This window comes from Macrobrachium nipponense, chromosome 38, assembly GCF_015104395.2.
Source record: "Macrobrachium nipponense isolate FS-2020 chromosome 38, ASM1510439v2, whole genome shotgun sequence".
In the NCBI taxonomy this organism is placed as follows: domain Eukaryota; kingdom Metazoa; phylum Arthropoda; class Malacostraca; order Decapoda; family Palaemonidae; genus Macrobrachium; species Macrobrachium nipponense.
The window spans coordinates 54,338,061-54,363,060 of record NC_061098.1 but is presented as its reverse complement, the minus strand read 5'-3'; positions in this window follow the sequence as shown (position 1 = coordinate 54,363,060).

Genomic DNA, 25,000 nt, shown 5'->3' with positions numbered 1-25,000 from the left:
ACTTTGAGTTTTCCTCATCTCGAGTGATGACAACAATTTCTAGCTTTGAATGGACAATGCTAATCTCTCTCTCTCTTTTCACATTCTACGTTATCTTAACTTTTAAATTATGTTATGCAAAATCTGAACATACATTTTTAGAACATAGTGTAACTCTAAGCTAAACAAGGAATCTGAAAATATTGCAAACACTTTTCCAACATTTCATGGTTATAGAGAGGAAATATGCATTACAAAAGCATCCGCATATAATAATATATACATGCTTAAAAATTACAGTAGATGCACGTGACTTCAATATGATAAGCAAATACCACATGAAAATGCATTTTCTTGTGGTATTCGCTTTTCTATGCTTATAATATATACGTGTATGTATATATATATATAAATAAATATATATATATATATATATATATATATATATAATATATATATATATATATATATATATATATATATATATATATATATATATATATATATATATATATATACACATATATATGTGTGTGTGTGTGTGTGTGTGTGTGTGTTTCCGGTTGTGTTTTTTGTGTGTGTGTGTGTGTGTGATAAGAAAGAGAAGTCAGCACAGAAAAAAGTGTATAATTTTGTTTTCATACGTAACCAACACCAGAACTCACACCAGTCTATTTTCAGGCGTTCCCCTAACTTCAGGAGAAGTTAGGAAAGCGAAGACTTTTCGCGGAAATTTAAAGATAATAGAGTTCTCGAAATATGTTTCCAATAGTAATAAGGATGACTTCTTGCTTGCAATTTCCTGTTCTGACAAACACTTGGAATCAAAACATTTCCGGGTGACAAAAGTTAGTAAGATAATAAACGAGGGACGTTTTAAAACTAGAGCCGGTTATCCAAACTTAAAATAAAGTAAAATAACGGTAGAGATTATGAAAGGTTGCACACAGATAAGGCAAATTAAAATACAAGTGACTTCTCATATATATATATATATATATATATATATATATATTATATATATATATATATATATATATATATATATATATATATATATGAATAACTTGATCACGAAGTATATAAAACGTGCTATGTATAAATAAAGGTTTTTTTTGCCACGAAGGAAAAAAATGAAAAAGCGAGATAGCGAGTACTTTCAGTCCTATTCGGACCCTTTACTGAGGCAAAGGGTCCGAATAGGACCGAAAGTACTCGGCTATCTCGCTTTTTCATTTTTTTCCTTCGTGGCAAAAAACCTTTATATATATATATATATATATATATATATATATATATATATATATATATATATATATATATATATATATATATATATATATATATGCATGCTTGTGTGTGCGAGCAAACATACATAACAATATTAGCGCCTTCCAGATAAAATTCACCCAGTGGCCATAGAATTTATTGACGACCATCTCGTTTCACTAATTCCTAAACTTTGTCGTTAATTGTCTCTTTTACGAGAGCTGTTAGAGTTAATATTTCAAACATTTACCGAACGTAAATATATGAGTCATTTGTCGCTAATCTCTTTCTGGAATGTCACAATAAGATATGATTCTTATAAAATAATCGTCGTTTACGTGAGGGGAGCAACTTGCGCACGGACAGCGGTAAATAATACTTTGAGACTCTCAGAAATGGTATTCTTTATTTTAATGCGTATGTTTTTACTTTTTACAATTACTCCTCTTCAGGATTTGTATATTAATTTTAGATTAATCAACAGACAACAAAATATTTCAAGAAAACTTTGATATATCAAGTCTTCATTTATATGCGTGCATGCAATGTATTACATATATTTGTTTATGTAAATAAACCCACAAAATCTCATCTATATAACATTGTGACCCCAGCAAAATCCAAATAAATAATTAATTATCATCTATATAAAAGTTTCTTTGAGACAACTTTGAGCATATAAAAAGATACAATCTTTTCAATGAAGCAAATAAATTAAATTGGCTTTACCTGAAAAACAAAATGAAAGTAAAATAAATGAGGCAAAAAATAAATAATTCCATGAAAAATGCGCCACTTTCAGTCCCTCCTGGAAATGGCTCCCAGTTCGGATTCCTCAAATTAAGAGCCGGAGGCTGTGAGGTGGACGAAATCCAAGGAAGAAGAAGAAGAAGAAGAAGACGAAGAAGAAGAAGAAGAAGAAGAAGAAGAAGAAGGAGAAGAAGAAGACCAGGCGTGATGCCAAGTCTCGTCTGAAGGGCACTTGCCTCTTCCTAAAAAGCTATTTTGACGAGGAGACGAAGGAGAGAGAGAAGAGAGAGAGAGAGAGAGAGAGAGAAGAGAGAGAGAGAGAATGTCTTTATGTCTGCGACAAAGAAGGACAGACAGATTTACATAAGTGAACAGAAATAAAAGGAATTTACCATAATAAGGACAATAAGATTAGAGACTTTTTGTGTATGTATGCGTGTGTGTGTGTGTGTGTGTGTGTGTGTGTGTGCAGAGAGAGAGAGAGGGGGGGGGAGGCGATTTGTGTTTATACGAAATTATTGTAAGAAAACTGCATAATGATGAATAGGGAGCAATAATCCATAAATAAAGGTTGCTTTTAAACTGCATGGGACCAATACCATTTCTCTCTCTCTCTCTCTCTCTCTCTCTCTCTCTCTCTCTCTCTCTCTCCTCTCTCTCTCTCTCCACATAATCGATTGCTCTGGTCCAAATCCCTCCGAAATACTGGGCTGCTCATCATCCCGCTGGGATCTCAAATATTCTAAAATGCAGCCAGCAGAAATAGACCAACTTGAAGCCCACCATTGTAACTTTTGCATTTGCATGCAACTCCTCTTGCTCCTGCATTGCAAATAGACATTGCAGGGCGCTGAGATCCAGAATTGCAGGATATAAAACAGTGAGAAGCCGAGATTCGCTTCCGATAAGGAGACCTTTTGTTTTGTTATTTTATAAAGCGTGTAAAGAAGGAGAGGACACTGGAGTGCTTCAAATATGACTTTTTTTCTTTTCTTTTTTTTATTTCCGTAGAATAGTTTTGTCTGATTAGTTTTCCTTATACCAGTTCCTAATTCATTCGACCTGTGGCTATTATATACAGCAAGAACTTGTGTATAAGCTTCCCAACTCATCAAAACCGATTCAAATCTGTCAGAGTCGTCAGTTTTGAGTCCTCCCCTAAGCTATTGCTTCAAGGGTAGACGTCAGCCAGGTAACCCCTAACCCCCCCTCCCCCCACCCATGACGTCACTCATGGTGGTAAACAATGGTTTGTTTGTTTGTATGGTGTTTTAACGTTGCATGGAACCAGTGGTTATTCAACAACGGGGGTCAACGGCTTTACGTGACTTCCGAACTTCTATCACCAGAAATACGTAGCTCTCGCTCCTCAATGGAATGGCCGAGAATCGAACCCGCCACCACCGAGGTGGGACGCCAACACATACCAACCACGCCACTGCCCGCAAGATTACGAGACCAGCAAGATTAACAACTGTACAGACAAATGCAGCACCATTCCGGTTTCTTACATCTATTATTGATCATTCGGAATATTAACGTTTTTCTGTATCAAATTCCATTTCATTTCATCTACATGGCATAAACATCTTCCTCACCTAAATGGCGTTTGTTGTATATTAGTAGAATCTTAACCCCAACATTCTAAGCCCAAGAGAAAGAAAAATATGAAAAATAAACAGTTGTACGTCTTAATAAGAAGGTCTCCAGACAAAAGTAATATTACAGTTTCTCTCTCTCTCGGTGTCAGTTAAACAAACTTCCAACCCATTTCACTTACTTTCATTCTCCTTAAAGAGAATTAAGTCTTAACGGCATTCTCTCTCTCTCTCTCTCTCTCTCTCTCTCTCTCTCTCTCCTCTGTGTGTGTGTGTGTGTGTGTTTGTGTATGTCTTTCAGTGGCTGAGAAAGAAATTTCCAGCCAACTTCACTTACTTTCACTTTCCTTGAAGTTCTCTCTTTCTCTCTCTCTCTCTCTCTCTCTCTCTCTCTCTCTCTCTCTCTCTCTCTCTCTCTCTCTCTCTTTTATTTACTCAGCAGAGTATTTACCTCCAAAATCATTCCTAAATGCAGGTCCACTCGGTATTGGAAAATTTTCCCTCCATTGTTTATAAATTACCCAGAATGCACCAGACTAGTGTAAACACACTTGAATTGCCCCATTGCAACTTTTGCATCTGCGCGCAACTCTTCCGCTAACATTGCGAATAGATTGCAATGCACGTGGTCATGATTGGAGGAGATAGAGCAGAACCACTGGTCATTGGAATTCGACAAGGAGACTAAATTTCAACTCTTCTGTCGAATTTAATTTAGATGTGCAATCATCGGAATGGCTTTATCCTTCATTTACATGAACACATCTCTCTTCCTCTCTTTCTCTCTCTCTCTCTCTCTCTCTCTCTCTCTCTATATATATATATATATATATATATATATATATATATATATATACTATATATATATATATACCTATATATATATATGTATACTATATACGTATATAATATGTATATGTATATATATATATATATATATAATATATATTATATATATATGTAGTATACATATATACATATATATATATATATAATATATATATATATATAATATAAACATAATAGGTAAACTAGGTCTCTCCCACTTTCTCCTTCCTAGCACACACCTCTTCTCTCTCTTCTTCTCCTCTCATACTATTCTCACTCTCTCCCACCACACGCATTTACTATTAAAGAATACAACAACCTACGGTTGTGTATTCTCAGTCAAGTCTACCTGTCATTTCTTCTGTCAGTTCATCGAAACTGCCATTAAAACTTATGTGTAGATAACAGTTTATGGGAGGAGACAGTTCACTCACCAGAACGGATGACCTTTTGGTATTACCTAAATATCATCCGATCGACTGACAGGTAATTATAAATGTGGACAGGTTATCGCCAATTTCATGACAGTTTGTAGCTGTATTTCACCTGGGATGGCATCTCAGATGCTCAGATCAGAATATGAATAATTTATGCATATGCGTTATTCATTTCACTGTTAGACACCTCAATGCTATTTGTAAGCCGTTATAAGTCCAAATCATAGAATAATAATGTAAAACAATATTTCCATGTGATACAGACAATTTGGTATTGGCCTAGGCCAATGATGTCTTTTTATGATGTGTTACTATAATGAAAGTAAACTTCACTGTCGAATTCATAAAAAACTGATCCAACACCCCAGTTCTAATTTAAACTCATTTATAAATATTGTATGAGAATAGATGTCATTTTCCAATAGGAAATATTTAGTCTACGCTCTGTTAAGCCTTTTTACTTCTTTCTTATTCTTAACCCTTAATGGATGGATACCATCATATGAGTAACAATAACAGGTTTTAAGTGGTGGACGGATTACCTCCTGATGAGTATCAGTATTACACGTCATCGATTTGGAAAAATCGGGCGGGATGGAGAACTTCTAGACTGGCTCAGCTCGCTGATTCTAGCCGGCTCAAGATTTAGTTGTGTACTTGACATCTCTTTATATATTTGCTCATAGATATTCGCAGGGGTTGCTGTTGGTTTTAGTTCATATCTTTTATGATAATATGTCAGTTCTAATTCTCAGAAATATTAGAAAAAACATGGTTAATACAAAATGTTTAATCCATCTTTGATCTATTATGATATGGTGTGAGCTTTAATGATAATTTTACAAAATAAAATGAAATTAATTATTAGTAAAAACATGTACAACTTGATAGAATTTACGATTGTATTGTAAAAGAGACGCACCATGGGTTGTAAATTGTCATTTTCAACTTCACGTGGAAGTTAGGGAGAATTTTATAGAATTTTTTTTCACTATTCCTTACTGTGTACGATTACATCAGCAAAGGGTAAAAATTGAGACATGTTGTGTAAGCTGTGAGCACTTCGAGTAATTGCAATTTCTTAATTTAAGTCCTATTTGCATCTAATACATTTACCTTCCAAGTGCCTTGCGGAAAAGATTTCCGAATGTAATTATCTACAGTCCTGTAATGTTCTAATCTAAAGTTTTCAGTCATTATGTTCCAGGTAATCAGTTCCAAGCAACGTAAAAAGGAACTTATTTTCCGTATGCAGAAAATTATTTTGCAAATTCGCTCGCTAATTAATTCCAACCGACAACCGCTGGAGTGTCCAAGGTGATATTTCGATTATTCTAGCACAGCCAACAATGTATTTCTTCCTACACGATGTTGGTGATCATGTAATAAATGACGCAGCAGGATCGTGCCTAGGACCATTTTAACACCGTGCGCAAAATAGGAATGTTTATTTACATATTATATCTTGTAACTTCTTCAGACAAATGTATGAACGGGTGGGGCAAATGACTTGCGATTATTATCGCTTTTCACATGATGAAGCGGCTGCCAGATGTCGTGTATGTAAAATTAACGGTTATTTTTCGATATATATTTCTCTTGTGGGCGCTTGCTCTTGCAAAGAAGTAGGTGTTGGAGTTATTGAATCATTTGGGGTATAACGATGTATTATCTCAACTTCTATACTATATGTACCAAAAAGTTACCGACTAATATGCAGACGCTGCTTTCCACTTTTTTGTAGGTTTTATTGGGGTAATAAACAGTTATATTAATTATTATCACAAATAATGATCAAAATTGATGTTATAGGGGTTTATTGTTATAGGTTAATCATACATATGGCATCGCCAGAAGAAAAGGTGAAGCGTCAGGTGGAAAATGAAAATAAACCCAGAAAACTGAAGGAAAGAGTAGATATGAAAACAAAAATTTCATTTGTTTAGTCTGTGTTTGTACGTCTGTCATGGGGCAGGGGTTTGATTTTGAGTTGTAAACCTTTGTGGGGTGACTTAAGGGCTGTGTGTAAAATTTTTTTGGGGGTCTGTAAAGCGGTTTGGTTTTTCTATAAAAGCCAAATATATATACAAAATATTCATTATATATATATATATATATATATAATTATATATATATATATATATATATATATTCAACAATCGCCAAGCCTATGCTTTAAAATAAAGCATAGGTCAACTGACTAGTTAATTCGATCGCGAACGAGTGAACGACAGAGTTATAAAACATGTCTAGTCACCTGGAGAGATTTGCTCGCTAGGGGGCGTGAGCGTGGGACAGGATTGACGTAATCCTCTTATAACCAGCTAACGAAAGGCAATTGCTTTTCTGCCAATGACGATACAATTAAGCGAACAAAACATGTCTTTAGAAGCAACATTGATTAACCTAATTTGTCCCCTCTTTTTAAAATCAGTATTGCGTTGCCTTTCGTTTGAGCTAATATTGACCTCGATTAAGGTTTACAGTTTAAATGCTCTTTTGAAGCTCATTCTGTTGTCAGCATATTTTTTGCCGACCTCCTCCACTTCCAGCTGGTTTAGATGTTGACTTCATTATGCTTGAAGCATGCTCGTATTTTGTTTAAAGTTTGACAGTGTCTTTTCTCTTTGGTAGATTAGGTTATTTATATAAAAATGGGTGCCTTTGGTGTATGTCATGCAATAGATTTATTTTTGCATAGTTTAAACAGATCACCAGGCTTTGATCAGTATAGGTGAATATTTGCAGGGGCTTCCTCGGAGAAAATGAATGATTGGCTGAAACTTATCAAATATATTATAAGCGCAAGATCCATTTAATATTCATGAATGCTAAAATATGAAACAAGAGTTATAAACGGTGTTATTCTTCAAAAGACAAGAAAATCCCGTCGATTTTATTAAGCAGATGCTTTGGGAATCAGAGAGCGGACAAAAGTATGGAAACTTTGGATTAGAAAAAAATGTACCTAAAAATAAGTCAAATTACAGCCTATGTACTTGAGACTAACTGAAACATTTCGTTTTAATTCTTGGTTCGGTTCAGGCCATCTTCTCAATTTAAACTCGTTGTATGATAGAAAATTTCAATCAATGGATGTAAAAATCTCTGTAAAGCTATGAGACAAATGACGTAAGAAGTATATTTAAGCAACCGTGTGAAACAATGCTTTATCCTTCCTCTGGCAGCGTAGAGACTTACCCTCGCGTGGATGGGATTGAAATAATCCTCTTGTATCCTGTTTCTGATGGACAACTGCTTTTCAGCTGACGAAGCATTGAACAAAACAGCATTCGAGTCAACGTTGGTCTTATGCTTTCAGACAGTTATTTCATCTTCATCTGGCTTTCCATTGTTAGAGTCATTAATGAGCACCCACCCACTTGAAGCAATTTTATCTCATTAGCGTTGACGGTTAACTCTTTAGAAGTCTCGTTTGTTTTCGTTATTTTCTTGCAAAATTCTCTTCCAAAATTTCAGAAGATTATTTGATGACTTCTTCTCTCTTCGGCTGCTGGGTTTTAGTTTTCTGTCAAAGAAAACTAGTCTGCCGGTTTTGTCTGTCCGTCCGCATTTCATTCTGTCCGCTTTTTTTTCTGTCGCACTTTTTCTGTCTGTCCTCGGATCTTAAGAACTACTGAGGATAAAGGGCTGCAAACTGGTATGTTGATCATCCACCCTCAAATCATGAAACGCACCAAATTGCAGCCCTCTAGCCTCAGCAGATTTTATTTCATTTAAGGTTAAAGCTAGCCATACTCGTGCCTCTGGCAACGCAGCAACACAGGCCACCACGGCCTGCTGAGAGTTTATTGAGCCACTGCTCATACAGCATTATACCGAGACCACCTAAAGGTAGATCTGTTTTCGGTGGCCTTCATTATGCATTGTATACGAAAACTCGATTGCGCCGAAGAAACTTGGGCGCATTTCAACTTGTTTCAATTGAAGTTAATCTGGATCACTTCACTACTTCCTGGTAATTGTATTTTACCATTTTGTATTTCACTCGCCTCTGGGCATTATTTGTTTGGAGTAACTTCTTAATGAATAATCGGATCAGTATGAGACTTTGGCAGAGTTTTCATCGAAGTTGGAATTTCTCTTCGTTTTCAAGAACAAACGAACTTATCTGTTTACCTTTGGCACTGCGAGTTGATAACAAAAATTACGGTAGGTTGTAAATAAGGCTCCGTCAATATCTCATAGTGATGCGATTATTCTCCAAGAAGTTATTAAACAGAAAAAAAACAATGACTTAAGGCGAGTGAAATGCATAAGAGTAGTCTTGAATATCTTTTCATACATCAGCTGTATCGTCTTGATATTTTGGCATAGCGTGTTTTAGACCCTCCAGTAATTTTGGACAATATAATGAAGTACCAGATTTTATTCATTAAGCCAATTTACTCCTGAAATTTTTCAATTTCCTCGTTGTCGATATCCGAACTCCTGCCCTTGGCTTAGCTCAAACTTATGAATGGAAGAGAGTACTACGACATGACTTTTTATGTTTTGAATAACCGACAATAACCAATCCTAATAACTAATTTGGATGTAAACCGTAAAATACCATACCGTGGTACACTCTTCCATTTACAAGTTTGAGACAAAGAGAATCGAGTCTCTAGCTAAGCCAAGGACAGGTGTCCGGATATCCACAACGAATGCTGAGGAAATTGAAAAAGTTCAAGAGTAAATGGCCTTGATTAATAAATTCTGGTACTTCATTTTGTTGCCCAAAATTACCGGAGGGTCTAAACCATGCTGTGCCAAAATATCAAAAAGATACAGTTGATATATGAAATGATATTCAAGAGAACCTATATACTAATTCAACAACGGGATTGAAATGGTTAGTAGTGCTAATAAATACTGTTTTAATATGACCTCTGTTCTTCTTACACTTACTACACTTCTAGAAATAAATTGTGAAACTATTAGCTCGATCTGCTCGCCTCAATACACTGTTTCCTGCGGCAAAGATTAGCGTTACCTCTCGCATCCAAATCCGCTGTGCTTGTTACTGTAATTTTAATGAAATATGTTGTTAAGTAATTGTAATTGTTATGTAACTGCATTTCGAAATGTAATTATAATTGTAATTGCAATCTGTTTTTTTAAAGCAATAGTAATTGTAATTTACTTCTTCAAGGGTAATTACTCCAGCCCTGCTTATGACCCTCCTAAATATTCAAAATTTCATCCTATCCACCTGTCCCTTCCCTCTGTTTCATCTCCTCTCCCTGGAAATTATCTCTACGCAGCACTAGCAAATTGCATTCCACTTATTCAAAACTGCAACTACAGCTTCAACACTTCATACATAAGTTGAAAACATTAAGTTGGATCAAAATTTCATTCACAAACATGTCATTTCAGTTAAAAATCAATAACTATATCCATTTACTTCGTAGCTTATATAAGATGTAAAAGTAACAAAAACCAAAATAATATCACTAGATGTATAGTAATACTGTAAACTAAAAATATTTCAAATACTTTCTCACCGAAAACATTCCAAAGGCTTGTAAATGGATCAAATAGTGACTAATGTTAATATCAAAGAATGGATCAAATCCGATCAAAATAATCATCAGCAGCGCATGTCAGTTGTTTCAGGAAAAGAAAAAAGAACATGTCCGCTAGAACGAGAATATCTGCGTTTGACCACCAGAGGGTTAAAGTTTAGCTACAAAGCGAATTTCAACTTGTTGGGCGCATCCCCCATATCGACGCAACTGCCTGACAGTTTTCTAGCGTTGAGAAATGGGGCTAAAAGTGGACGAAAATGAATCAATTTAATTGTATTCAATACATAAACAGTGAGATCTAGTTCTACATTCCTAACGAGGAACCCTGACAGCTTTGTAGGGTTGAGAAATATAGCTAAAAGTGGACAACATTGAATGAATTCAATCGTATTCGATACATACTATACAGTACTGTGAGTGAGGAGACTCAACCACGCTTTTATTTCTCTCAATATTTGACTCAATAATGATGAGTCGCTCCAACTTCGTCCGAACTTGACAAGATTGATTTGGGTCCAGATGTCCCTGGCTCATTCAGCACAAATCATTTCGCGTCGGTGAAAAAAAGAAGGTTGCAACATTTTTTAGCCTCAGGGAAAACACGAAAAGGGGGAAAAATGACGGTATCTGTTTGGGAAAACGTTTCAACAGACTGGTTGGGAATGAAAAGCCAACAATGTTGCAAGAATAACGAGGGCGTCTGAACAACAGTCACTGTAGCACAGCAGTTCGCAAAACCGTTTCTCTCGTATTCTTAATGAAAGAGGATGACGCGTGTTGTACCCACCTCTCTCTCTCTCTCTCTCTCTCTCTCTCTCTCTCTCTCTCTCTCTCTCTCTCTCTCTTTATGTGTATATTATTACTCATGCCGAAAAGAATTCTGAAACGCAAAGTAAAGCTGTCTTTGTGTTTTCAAAGATTCGGGAATGCAACAGCCTTGCTGCGTGAGTAAATACAATTGCACGGCCCCTCTGCAATTTTTGCATTTTGCATGCAACACTTTTACTTAGGACTGCAAATAGAGCGGAGAGAATTATGATCTTGATTGCGAGAGATAGCGCAGAAAATTCTGGCGCTGTTGCCGATAAATCTGGCGCTTCGATGACTTTCTGAAATTCTATTGTATTACTGCGAGAAGAAGATGAGAGAATTTTTTTTATCTTCAAGGCAGGAGACGACATTCAGTCTACCCAGTACGCTCTTTGTATACTACCAACGTTTGTTTCATAATCTTATACGATACAAAAATAAAAAATAAAAAAGATTCAGTCTCTCTACAAATGTCACCTTTCAGTTTTCTCTACAAGTCAAAACCACCTCAAAATAATTTAATCCATATATCACAAATTTATTGTAAAATTGGTACTAGCTTTGCAATATCGGTACTTCATCTAATGATTAGAATAGCTTGTGAAATGCAGTTACAAATACATGTGTGTATGTATATATATATATATATATATATATATATATATATATATATATATATATATATACTATATATATATATATATATATATGTATCTATATATGTGTGTGTGTGTGTGTGGGTAAACAGCTCCTTCGGGACAATAAATATATCATAGGGAGTGTTAAAAGTTTGTCAAGAGAAGATGATGGAATGCTTCAACAATGTTGATAAGTTTAAGAAATCTCCGCCGAGGCAGTGAAGACTTGTCAGCACATTTCTGAAGTGTTGATAAACTGTGATGTTGACAGAAACAGGAGAGCTCGATGCACGGGCATACTATAGGCCACGCCAATCGAGGTGGAAAGTACAAACGCACGCAAAGTGACCCAAGGGCAGTGTCATATCATTTCTACGTCACCAAGGAATAAGAGAAAAAAAGCTTCGAGAATAATCGGGTTATGAGAATGAGATATAATGACATCTCAAGACAGAGGTAGATTATTTAAATTCAGGCATAGCGAGACTGCGTGGAACGAGCTGCCTGTGAGATGGTGCGCAGAGAGACAGTAAAGGTGAGTGTAATGGAAATTGCTTTATAGCAAAGAAAGATAAAAGAAAGGAAAACGCATTTTCGAGAAGTTCGGCAGCAAGGAGGCATTCGTGCCCGCGTTGGAGGCGCCTGTTCTCATGGTTGTTCTGGAATCGTCGGGCGTGTTGTGGAGCGCAACACGCGCTGAAGTGTCGTGAGAAACACCGCGACTTCTGATGCAATACTTCGTCGAGAAACTTCTAAATCGTTCCGGTAATCTCGGGAGTCTGTGATGCTCGCCGTAGGCCCCGCCCCCAGGATGCCGTATAAATACGACGGACGATGTAGGAGAAGGCAGATCATCAGTTAGTCACAGAGTAAGAGATCATTAGTAAGAGCCACGGATCTGATTATCAGTGAGAGCTCAGCAGCAGAGATCATCAAAGAGTGAGATAAGAGAAGAAGGACGAAGCATTGGAGAGGAAATGTTACTTGAGAGAGAATTGGTCGAATTCTGGTCATGTCGTCTTCAGGAGTGGACGACCGAGTCATTTCGACATTGAGCGAGGTTTCTGAGAAGAAACGTTCTGCTAGAAGTTTTGGGGAGTTCCTGCCCTTCAAGTATCAAGAGTAAACATTATTTTCTGCAATAGGGAGTCAAGAAGATGTCTGTAATCGCTGTTCTCCTTTTGTGAAGCCATTGTTTCGAGTTGCAAAACTGATCGGCAAGTACTTTCATTACCTTACTGTTCCCCCAGTTCATGCAGTGTAAGATTTTACCTTTTTTATGTAAATAGAAGACACCATTCTGCATTTATCTTTGTTAGTAAGCTTGTAAATAAACCTTTGTTATGATCGAACCTGAAGCGGACCTCTCTCAAGTCGGTTCGTAACATTGTGACGACCTTGCTTAGAATAGCACTAACAGTTTGAAACAGGGAGAATATAGAAAGAGCCAGAATGAGTGAGATGGTGAAAGAGTTTATTAAGCCAGGTAAGCTCCTGGGTCTAGAGGGGAATGATCTCCATGAGTATGTTGAAAAGAAAGAAAGAGAGAAGTATGAGAGAGATGAAAGAGCTGCTGAGAGAGAGGAAAAAGCAGCTGAGAGGGAAGTGCAGCAAGCGAGAGAAGCAATGAAAATGCAGCATGAGAGAGAAGTAATGAAAATGCAGCAAGAGAGAGAAATGTTGGTAATGCAGCAGCAAGAGAGAGAGAAAGAGCGTATGCATGAGCAGGAAGAGAGAGAGAGAGAAAGAACGTATGCATGAGTTGGAAATTGCTCGGTTAAGGGAAAGTACTCGTAACAGTCGGACAGGCGAGAACGAAATCGAAGCTGAGAGGTTAGGTATGAGTGCAGTGCTGAAATTAGTACCAAAGTTTGATGAAGAAGATGTAACGAAATATTTCATGTGTTTTGAGAAGTTAATGGAGCGAGTCAGTTCGCCTAAAGAAATGTGGACCTGATATTTACAGTCAGTTTTGAGTGGTAGGGCACTTACTGTGTATAGTTGCATGTCTAAGGAGGAATGTGATAATTACGATATCATGAAAGAAACTGTTCTTAGCGCGTATAGGTTAGTGGGAGGCGTACCATAAGAAATTTAGAAATTTGAGAAATGATGAAAATATTACGTATGTAGAATACGGTAAGAAGTTAGAAAGGCTGTTTTTTGATTGGTTAACTTCTGCTAAAGTTGAGGATTTTGATGGTTTGAAGAACTTATTGTTGTTAGAAAACTTCAAAGATAACGTTATCTTTTGCAGAAGCAACTAGGTTAGCTGACGAATATAGTCTAACTCATAATTTGAGTGTTAGTAAAAAACGAAATGATCCTTTGTCTGATAGAGTACAAAGCAGTAAAGGTTTCAGTTCCAGTAATAGCAATGCGAGTAAAAGTGACTATTCCTGTTATACATGTGGAAAACCAGGTCATACGTCTAAGGTTTGTAAGAGTAAAATGGCATCTAGTGGCTCAGAATTAACTTGTTTCCGATGTAATGGGAAAGGGTATTTAGCGAGAAATTGTGCAGTAGAAAGGAAGGACGGTAAGAAACCAGTATCGCTAGTTAACCTTTCGTCAAGTAGGAATGATGTGATGAGAGAAACTAGGAAAATTTTTGGTGAATTTCTGTCAGAAGGCGTAGTTTCCTCTCTTGGAGGAGTGTGTTCGAGAGAGGTGGTCTTGCTTCGAGACACAGGAGCTGCTGTCTCACTGATTAGGAGAGAGAGAGTGCCGAACAGGGCAGAAATCAATATGGAACAAAAAGTCATGTTAGATGGATTTCCTAACACTTGTGTTCTTTGTCCTTTGTTGAAGTTGAACTTAGAAAGTCAGGTAGTGTCAGGAGAAGTGAAACTTGTAGTAGTTGACAGTTTGCCCGTGGATGGCGTTGACATTATTGTCGGTAATGACTTAGCTTTATCCAAGAATGTGAATCCTGTTGTGAGGTCAGGTTTAGATACAGACATAGACTACAGTCATAATTTGTTTGTGGGTTCGAACAAGTGTGAGTTCGTGGATTCGAATGAGAGTAAGTTCGTGGATTCGAACGAGTGTGATAGAGGTAGCGAGGTTGATCCTGGGATGAATGTGGCTGAGAAACCTAACTCTATCGTTGACAGTGATAGCCAAACGGAAGGTGTAGCTGTCGAGAGTAACGTAGTAAATGTACCGGTATCTAGTACTAGTTACGATGATGAATTAGGCTCTAACATTTTGGATAAGGATGACCTAGTCAAGTCGCAGAGAGAGGATGACACACTAACCCGAATTTTCTAATGTGAGCTGGATGATGATCTCAATGATGTGTGTAAGGAAACTTTTTGTGTAAAGGACGAAGTTTTGTGTCGTTATATTAGCCCTAAGTCAGGTGGTAAAGGGGAAATCACCAAACAATTAGTGGTTCCTAGGAAGCTTCATGAGCTAGTTTTGAAGTTAGCACATGATGAGCAAGGACATTTAGGAGTAAATAAAACTTTCAGGTCTATTATTAGTGCGTACTTTTAGCCTAAAATGAGAAGTAACGTGAAGAGGTATGATTCAAGTAATTCCCAGAGTTCCGTTGTGTAATATTCCTTCCTTTTGAGAATATAGTTATCAATATGGTCGGGCCTTTGTCTGTAAGTAAGGGTAGAGAAGATTGCACAACTAACATAGAGTATTATAAAAACAGTTTAAGATGTGCTTGGCAACTAGCGAAAGAGAACGCGAGAGGAAGTCAAGGGGAAACTAAACGGAAACCTGATCTTAGAGCAAAAGAGAGAAGTTTGTGTGTAAGAGATAAAGTTTTAGTACTAGTCCAGAAAGAAGGTTCCGCTTTACCTTATAAGTTCGAAGGTCCTTTTTCAGTATTAGAGGAGAGGGGAAATGTACATTATGGAATTAATATGGGTAAGAGTAGAGCAAAGTCAATGAATTAAATTTGCTTCAGAATTATAAAGAACGCCCCGTGCCGTGGCCTCCACCTGTGTAATGGTGTTACGAAGAGGAATTAATTTTGAGAAAACGCAAGAGGTGTTTAGGCATTTCAAAGCTTTAATCAGAGTTCAGAAAACGGAAAAGTAAGAGAGAAGGATAATGTTATAGCAGATAGCCTCTCTAGAGTTTTCAGAATGAGTAGCCTAATGACCGTTTTCTGTTTTCGCACGGATGAGTGTGTGAGTGGAGAAGTGTGCGTGTTTGATTGGATTAAAGCTTTATGTAGAATTGTTCCCCTGCTGTTTAATTCTTGTTTCTCTTTAGAAAAAAATAAAATCAGTTGATTTCATTTTTTCTCTTTTGGGGGGGCGTGTAATGGAAATTGCTTTATAGCAAAGAAAGATAAAGGAAAGGAAAACGCATTTTCGAGAAATTCGGCAGCAAGGAGGCATTTGCACCCGTGTTGGAGGTGCCTGTTCTCGCGGTTGTTCTGGAATTGTCAGGCATGTTGTGGAGCGGAACACGCGCCGAAGTGTCGTGAGAAACACCGCAACTTCGGATGCAATACTTCGTCGAGAAACTTCTAAATCGTTCCGGTAATCTCGAGAGTCTGTGATGCTCACCGTAGGCCCCACCCCGAGGATGCCGTATAAATACGACGAAGTAGGAGAAGGCAGATCATCAGTTAGTCACAGAGTAAGAGATCACCAGTAAGAGCCACAGATCCGATTATCAGTAAGAGCTCAGCAGCAGAGATCATCAGAGAGTGAGATAAGAGAAGAAGGACGAAGCATCGGAGAGGAAAAGTCACTTGAGAGAGAATTGGTCGAATTCTGGTCAAGTCGTCTTCAGGAGTGGACGACCGAGTTATTTCGACGTTGAGCGAGGCTTCAGAAAACAAACATTCTGCTAGAGGTTTTGGGGAGTTCCTGCCCTTCAAGTAATACGGAGTCAAGAAGACGTCTGTAATCGCTGTTCTCCTTTTGTGAAGCCATTGTTTCGAGTTGCAAAACCGATTGGCAAGTACTTTCATTACCTCACTGTTCCCCCAGTTCATGCAGTGTAAGATTTTACCTTTTTTATGTAAATAGGAGACACCATTCTGCATTTATCTTTGTTAGTAAGCTTGTAAATAAACCTTTGTTGTGTTAGTGTTTCTTTCTATATTCGTAACCCCAGTTTCAACTGTTGGTGTTGAATTCCTTTTTTTTATCATAATATCGAACCTGAAGCGAACCTCTCTCAGAGGCCATAACAGTGAGACACTTTTCAGTTATGGAGTGAAGAGACACTTTTATTATTTCCACTGAACAGTTTCCATATGCAGTGCCTGAAGGCTATGATTACATGAAGTGATGGGGAGATGGGTTCTCTCCTTTTTAATGTGCATTGATTTTTACATTTTTATGCATTTGTATTTTCCCATGTTTATAGTGGTGTTTTTATATTATTTTCTAAAAGATGTGACTCTTGTTCTTCCTCAGATGTTTTGAATGAGTTACTTGATAAGGGAATTTTTTACATGACAGACTATGACATAATATGGGAGCAATTAATATGAGGAGTATGACATTTCATGGGGATAATTATTATGAGGTTTCAATTTAGCATGTACTTATTTGCCTGAAGTATGGACAGGCATGGCTCACTGATACTGAACTCATAATTATGTAGAGTAGCTGCTGAGTAGTGATATATATATATATATATATATATATATATACACGATTGGTAAAAATTTTCTGTTAACAAAACAGAATTTCATCTAATAAAAGGAGCCCATAAAAAATGCCAAAATATAGAGAGGAAAATACTATATTTCAGAGACTGCTGTCTCTCTCTTCAGGTAGATGAATGAGAAAAGTTACAGAAAAGGTGATATTTATACCAAGAGATCCATCCACAGGTAAGCCAATTTAGATCACTCCCAATGATAATGCGCCCTTTGAGATACTCATTACCTGTTTCAGTTTAATCAAGGCTGATTCTATTATCTGACTCTTTCACCGGCAGTTGCTGCTATAAATTATACGTGACAAATTCCGGTTTATTCTGTGGTTATGTTCATTTATATGATTGAAAATAGCTGAGTTCTGTTGCCCATACCAAACTGACCGTTTATGTTGTATTAATCTCTGGGGAAGTGATTATCCTGTAAATCTGATGTAAGATTAGTCACAATTCAGACATGAGATTTCGTAAGCGCCTGTGTCCTTGGGGGATGTCTTTTGTTGGACATTAATCAAGGATTTAGCTAAGTTGTTTGGGTAAGTAAATGCAAAAGGGTTAGATTTTCCGAGTCTGGGTCACCGTCTGAATGCTGTCCAGGTGTGGAATTTTTATTTTATTGTTGGGTGTTTCTCTGGTATTGTCTTGACCAGACAGCAAAATCGTAATCATAGACGAAGACTTCTACCTCGACAAAATCAACCAACTCCTTAGCGACACAAACACGGTGCCACAGACGCGGAAAATCTAACCTGGCGTAGGGAAATGGTGTTTATGGTGTTTCAGTACGTCAGTCAGTCACCGGTCAATTAAAGAAGAATTAACCCTAGACATACACGTCAAATAATGACCTCAAAATTCTAAGAAATATTAACTGAACGTTGTCTAATTAACACCACTAACATAAAAACTATAATCACTGAACTAATTCCTAACTAAAACCTGTGAAGTAACTTCATCAGATCGCGAGATCATAAATCGCCATCAATGATATATATAAAAAAAAACTATAACCCCGTAAAGAAAACACTAAATTATTCAATAATAATAATAAAAAAAAATAAAATGGACTCGCCAACCCCATACACAATTAGCACAAAACCATCCTCCCCCCAAAAAACGCGTCGCTACGTTTGTGCAGAGAGAGAAAAATGAGAAATCACATAAACTCTACGGACTACTGTCCTTACATTTTAAGGGTAGGCTCCACTTTGGGGGGTGCCGATCGTAAAAATTATTTGCCAAAAATACACTAATCAAGACAGGCTAATGAAATTTTCAGGCATTATTAGCACTATAATAATGCATATTCCCTGTGAGTTTTATCATCCTACAGGGAAAATTAATGATTTTATGAAAAAAAATGTGAAAAAACGGAAATTTCCGGCCCCTCGTACTGAAGGTTATTTGGTGATTGGTGAGAAACTACAGTCTTGAATAGAAATTCGGTCTGACAGAATGTTGGTATATCCACCTGGAACATGCACAAAAAAACTTATCAAAATATAACAGTAAATAAGCACGTAATAACAAAAAAAAGAGCAACAACTTTGTAAGTTCAGCGAAAGCCCCGCCGAAATAGCAGACTATAGCTAGGAAGAAATATTCAGGAAAAATTCAAATCTCGATTTAGGGACAAAACCTTTTGAGAGTTTGTAGTTAACCCTCTTACGCCGGAGCCCTAAAAATCAAAACGTCTCCCGTATGCCGGGCCTGGTTTGGAGTGAGCGCGGAAGTGGAAAAAATAATTTTTTCAAAAAATTACAGCGCGCGTACTTTTGAAGATTAAGAGTTCATTTTTGGCTCCTTTTTTTGTCATTGCCTGAAGTTTAAAATGCAACCATCAGAAATGAAAAATATATCATTATCATATGTAAATAATGCGATATATGGTAGCGAAAAAAAGAAAAAAAAAAATTCATACATAATTGTATTCAAATCACGCTGTGCAGAAAACGGTCAAAGCTAACCAGTTACTTTTTTTTGCGTTGTATTGTACACTAAATTGCGATCATTTTGATATATAATACATTGTAAAACAATAAAAGCAACACCGGAAAAATATTATCACAAAATGATGTACGAATTCGTAACGAGCGGACGTAAAAAAATGTTATTTTCAAAAATTCACCGTAATTCTAAATAATGTTCTAGAGACTTCCAATTTGTTTCAAAATTAATACAACTGATTGAATATTACGATACTGTAAGAGTTTTAGATTAGAATTGCAGATTTCGACCATTTCGGACGAGTTAAATTTGACCGAATGTCGAAATTTTAATATATATATTTTTTTTATATGGACATATTTCGAAGATGGAAAAAGCTACAACCTTCAATTATTTTTTATTGTATTCTTCATGAATTTGCGCACATTTTGATATATGAAACTCTATAAAAAGGCTAATATGAAAAGGAGCAAATAATTAGGATAATGCCATGTACGTATTTCGGAGACTTGCGGCCGCGAATCGGCGCGCGGAGTGAAGGTAAATATATTTTTCAAAAATTCACCATAAATCACAATATTGTTTTAGAGACTTCAAATTTGTTTCAAAATGAAGAAAATGACAGAATATTACTAGGCCCCAGTAAGAGTTTTAGCTTACAATTGCGTTTTTTAACTATTTCGGTAGAGTCAAATTTGACCGAACGTGGTTTTTTTTCTATTTATCGTGATTTATATGCAAATATTTCGAAAAAAGAGAAAAGCTACAACCTTCAATCATTTTTAGTTGTATTCTACATGAAATTAAGCACATTTTCATATATAAAAATTTATGTAACAGCTAATTTTAAATGGTGCAAACATTTCGACAATCGCACAAAAAAATTCTGATTTTTTCGGAAGTTACCGCGCGAACGTAATGTTTTTTTTTTCATAAATTCACCATAAATCGAAATATTGTGCTAGAGACTTCCAAGTCGTTGACAAAATGAAGGTAAATGATTGAATATTACTAGAATATAAGAGTTTTAGCTTACAATTGCGTTTTCGAACCATTTCGGTAGAGTCAAAGTTGATCCGAAAGTTGAAATTTTGCACTTAACGTTATTTATTATGAAAATATTTCAAAATAAAACTGGATAAAAGCTACAACCATGGGTTGTTTTTTCGTTGTATTGTGCAGGAAATTGCGCACATTTCCATATATAAAAACTTTATGTAACGGCAAATTTAATTTAAGGGTGCCAAACATTTAGGACAATCGCAACGAAAAATTTATCGGAAGAGTTATCGCACGAACGTAAGGAAAAAGTTTTTTCATAAATTTTCACCATAAATCGAAATATTGTGCTAGAGACGTCCAATTTGTTGCAAAATGAAGGCAAATGATTGAATATACTATAATGGAAGAGTTTTAGCTTACAATTGCGTTTCTCGACCATTTCTGTAGAGTCAAAGTTGACCAAAGGTTGAAATTTTTTGCACTTATCGTTATTATATGAAATATTTCAAAACTAATAAAAGCTACAATCATGAGTATTTTTTAGTTGTATTGTGCATGAAATTGCGCACATTTTCATATATAATACTTCATGTAAAGGATAATTTAAAATGGTGCAATAATTATGTCAAAGTGACGAAATAATTTCCGAGATGTGTCACTGATACTTTTTAGTGCGATAAGAAAGAAATTCGCGCTTGCGCGCCTGCGTAACGATTGTAAACAAAACAACGCCTTGATCCGTGAACTCCCAGCATCCCCCAAGGCGCGTGATACAAAAGTTTTTGGCTGGTAGGCCTATAAGTATTTTTCCGCGAATTTTTAAAAAAACTTTTTGAGCCGACGTATGATACGTCCAATCGGCATACGGGAGACATTTTGACTCGACGTTTAATACGTCCAATCGGCGTAAGAGGGTTAATATGTCACTTGATAGCCTAAAACATCTAAAAATTATATTATTTAGGACAATCAAAGAAAAAACCACCCCCACCCTTTTTTTTTTTTTTTTTTTTTTTTTTTTTTTTTTTTTTTTTTTTTGGAGGTAGGTTTTCTTTGATTGTCCTAAATAATATAATTTTTTGATGTTTTAGGCTATCAAGTGACATAATAACTACAAACTCTCAAAGGTTTTGTCCCTAAATCGAGATTTGAATTTTTCCTGAATATTTCTTCCCTAGCTATAGTCTGCTATTTCGGCGGGGCTTTCGCTGAACTTACAAAGTTGTTGCTCTTTTTTTTGTTATTACGTGCTTATTTACTGTTCTATTTTGATAATTTTTTTGTGCATGTTCCAGGTGGATATACCAACATTCTGTCAGACCGAATTTCTATTCAAGACTGTAGTTTCTCACCAATCACCAAATAACCTTCAGTACGAGGGGCCGGAAATTTCCGTTTTTTCACATTTTTTTTCATAAAATCATTAATTTTCCCTGTAGGATGATAAAACTCACAGGGAATATGCATTATTATAGTGCTAATAAGGCCTGAAAATTTCATTAGCCTGTCTTGATTAGTGTATTTTTGGCAAATATTTTTTACGATCGGCACCCCCCAAAGTGGAGCCTACCCTTAAGCTCACCAATACTAACACACATAGAAAGGAAATGACCCCATGAAAAAAAAGTAACAAAACCAGCCCCAAATTACAAAAAATAATAACCCATTCCCAATATTAACCATCAGGAACACGTTATACCCCAATTGCAACATTACGTTGTCTGAAAGTACATACTTGACTCGGCAACCTCTAGTGCCTAGAGCCAAAAAAACAAAAAACAAATGAGACATATATGCCATTCTCTAGCCCTGGCAACTGATGACTCATAACTGCTGCGAAAATGCCCAAAATACCGAAAAATAAAAAAAAATCTGAAAGGCAAATATCAAAAATACTCCAACAAAATCATAGTAGGCCATCGCAAAAGCGCAGAAAACTACTATGGGATTCAGGGCCTCTGTAACACGGTTTTTTCGCAATAACTTTTTATCTATGCATTTCATGAATATAACGCTTATTCAGAATACATATTATATCAACACATAAATTTTGAGTGTATTCTGCACTACGTAGGTTGAATAAATTTGGTACTTATAATGTAAAAGTGACCTTTTTTGAAGACGGGCCAACTTACTCAGAGAAAAGGTTTCGAACGCACTCGTTACGTAACTTATGACATCATTTCTTCCATCTTTCTCGATGGATGATTGGCTATACCTAACGAAGGCTAAACCTCTGGCAACAATGACATACAAATACAAGCAAAGCAGTACACCTTTATGAACTCTGGAACCTCCCTACTGATAATTGTCATAATGAACAAACCAACAAAATATGTTAATAAATACAAAAACACTTCGATTATTAGTCTAACTCCCAAAATAAGTTTCCAAAGAAATTACAGTCTACTTTATAGGTCACAATCAGATTGACAAGATGTAGGGAATAGTTGGTAATTACCAAAAACGTAGTAGACAAGCTTGATTTGATAACTGCTATATCCAATGTCAAGCAATTTTTATTTATTGGCTATCTACCTATTTACTGAAAAAAAAAATAGCCGGTTCCGTATATTGGCTTTAAACCTTCACCAATAATTATCGTCAGAATGGTGACTTCATGAGGCTCCACCCACTTTCGCCTCGTTATAATTCAGGATAACACTGAAGGCTACCACGGGCATTGTTGGATTAGAAAATTTAACTTCTGGCTATAAAAACTAATTTCTCAAGTAGTTGTAAGAAGTGCTAAATGATCCTCAAGGATCCCAGCAGTTGGTCTAAACGTTTAATTCATGTATATTACTGCTATACTTTTGCGGCACTACTGCTACAGTAGTATTACAACGCTAGCACTGATACCCCACCCACATCTATGTATCGTTCCGCCATTCATAAAGTCTTTGGGTTTCAGAGCCGATGGCATTTTTGTCTGGTGGATGGGCGGGGCAACATTTAGTCAAAAGGTGTTTGTTTACCTTGCTTACGTAATGAATGTTTTTCGATTCTTGGCTCGTAATCATTGGCCATGGCGTCGGCTAGATCATTTTTACTCTATAAAAATTAAAACTATCGGGTTTAGGTTATTGATAATGCTGACAATATTTCTGTGTGGTTGTAAAATATACATATGTCACCTTTCAGCTACATCCGGTGCTTTGACAAGGAGCTAAGTCCAAAAAACCGTGTTACAGAGACTGAATCTCATAGTAAATGAAAACTATAAATCAGGACCAAGACCATGTTTCACTCAAACAGAATAAAAACTGTTATGTAGTCAACTTTGACATGTGCATCAGCTTAGAAAAAACCTGCATACTGACTCATATCTGCAGCAAAACGGCCAATTACTGAAACAATATCACCATATCGGGCTTCAAAAAAAGAACAGCCACATCATGCCGGGCGTGCTTCTTCAAAACCTCAAGAACTGAATTATCTCACTCAACCACAGAAAATGGCAAATATAAACTAAACTCAGGCCGAAGACTAGCCAAAAATAAGAGACCTGAAAATCCACTATCTACCATCAGCAGACAAAGACATGCCATCAATCCATCAATCACCAAATTAATAAAAGGAAATTCCACCTCCGGTAATATTTATCCACAATTCGCAGACACAGTACTCACAACAGCTTTCAGCTGACCTTATAACTAGTACCTAAAGAGAAAATGTCTGTCTCGAGAACTGAGCAATCACTATACTACTTGGTCCGAAAATAACATCATCAGCTAAAACAGCATTATAAACTTAACTCACTTTCCGCTAAGGGAAATTCATACTCAAAATTGTGACTCGGCACAAAAAAAAAAACAATAATCATATAAAAACCAGCCACATTATCACCATATTATTAATACCACCCTGGCAATAAAAATATTCCCCTCCATTTCACTAATACCTACATGTGGAATAAAAACCAAGTATCCCTCCCCCCCTCAAAAAAAAACCGTTATACCTCCAAGAAAGTAATCAAAAAAGAAACTCTTTTCCCGAAAAATACACTTAAAAATATTACCACATACTTTCTCTCACAAAGGTTTCCATTGGCACCAAACAAAAAATCATAATGCAACCAAATAACTGAATCCATAACAGCGGACTAAAACATAGCTCTTTCCACCATGGCCAAAACATTATACCTCTAACGCTCCTCGTGACCGGACTCAAAAAAACTGTGCCAGTTAAATAACCTCGAAAAGCATCCCTAGATAGCGCATGTTACCGGCAAAAACTGGTGTCCTGGTGTTCTGGGCGATGACAAGGTCTAACTAAGGCTTAGCTGCTACTATTCGGGGGAGAGTTTGAGAAGACAAGGTTCACGATTTTGACAAGATTTTATTTCAAAAATAAATAAATTTGGATACATAAACATTTCCCCACACATTACTTACATGTTGACAACCCGAAAGAGACATGAAGTGACATCAAGGTCAAATAATCAGCAAAGCAACTTGGCACATGACCGTTGCAATACTCTATGTCCGTGAGGCGGACAAACAGGCCATTAAGAAAATCTGTTAGCACATAATTCGATTACCCATGAAGCAATGATTAATATA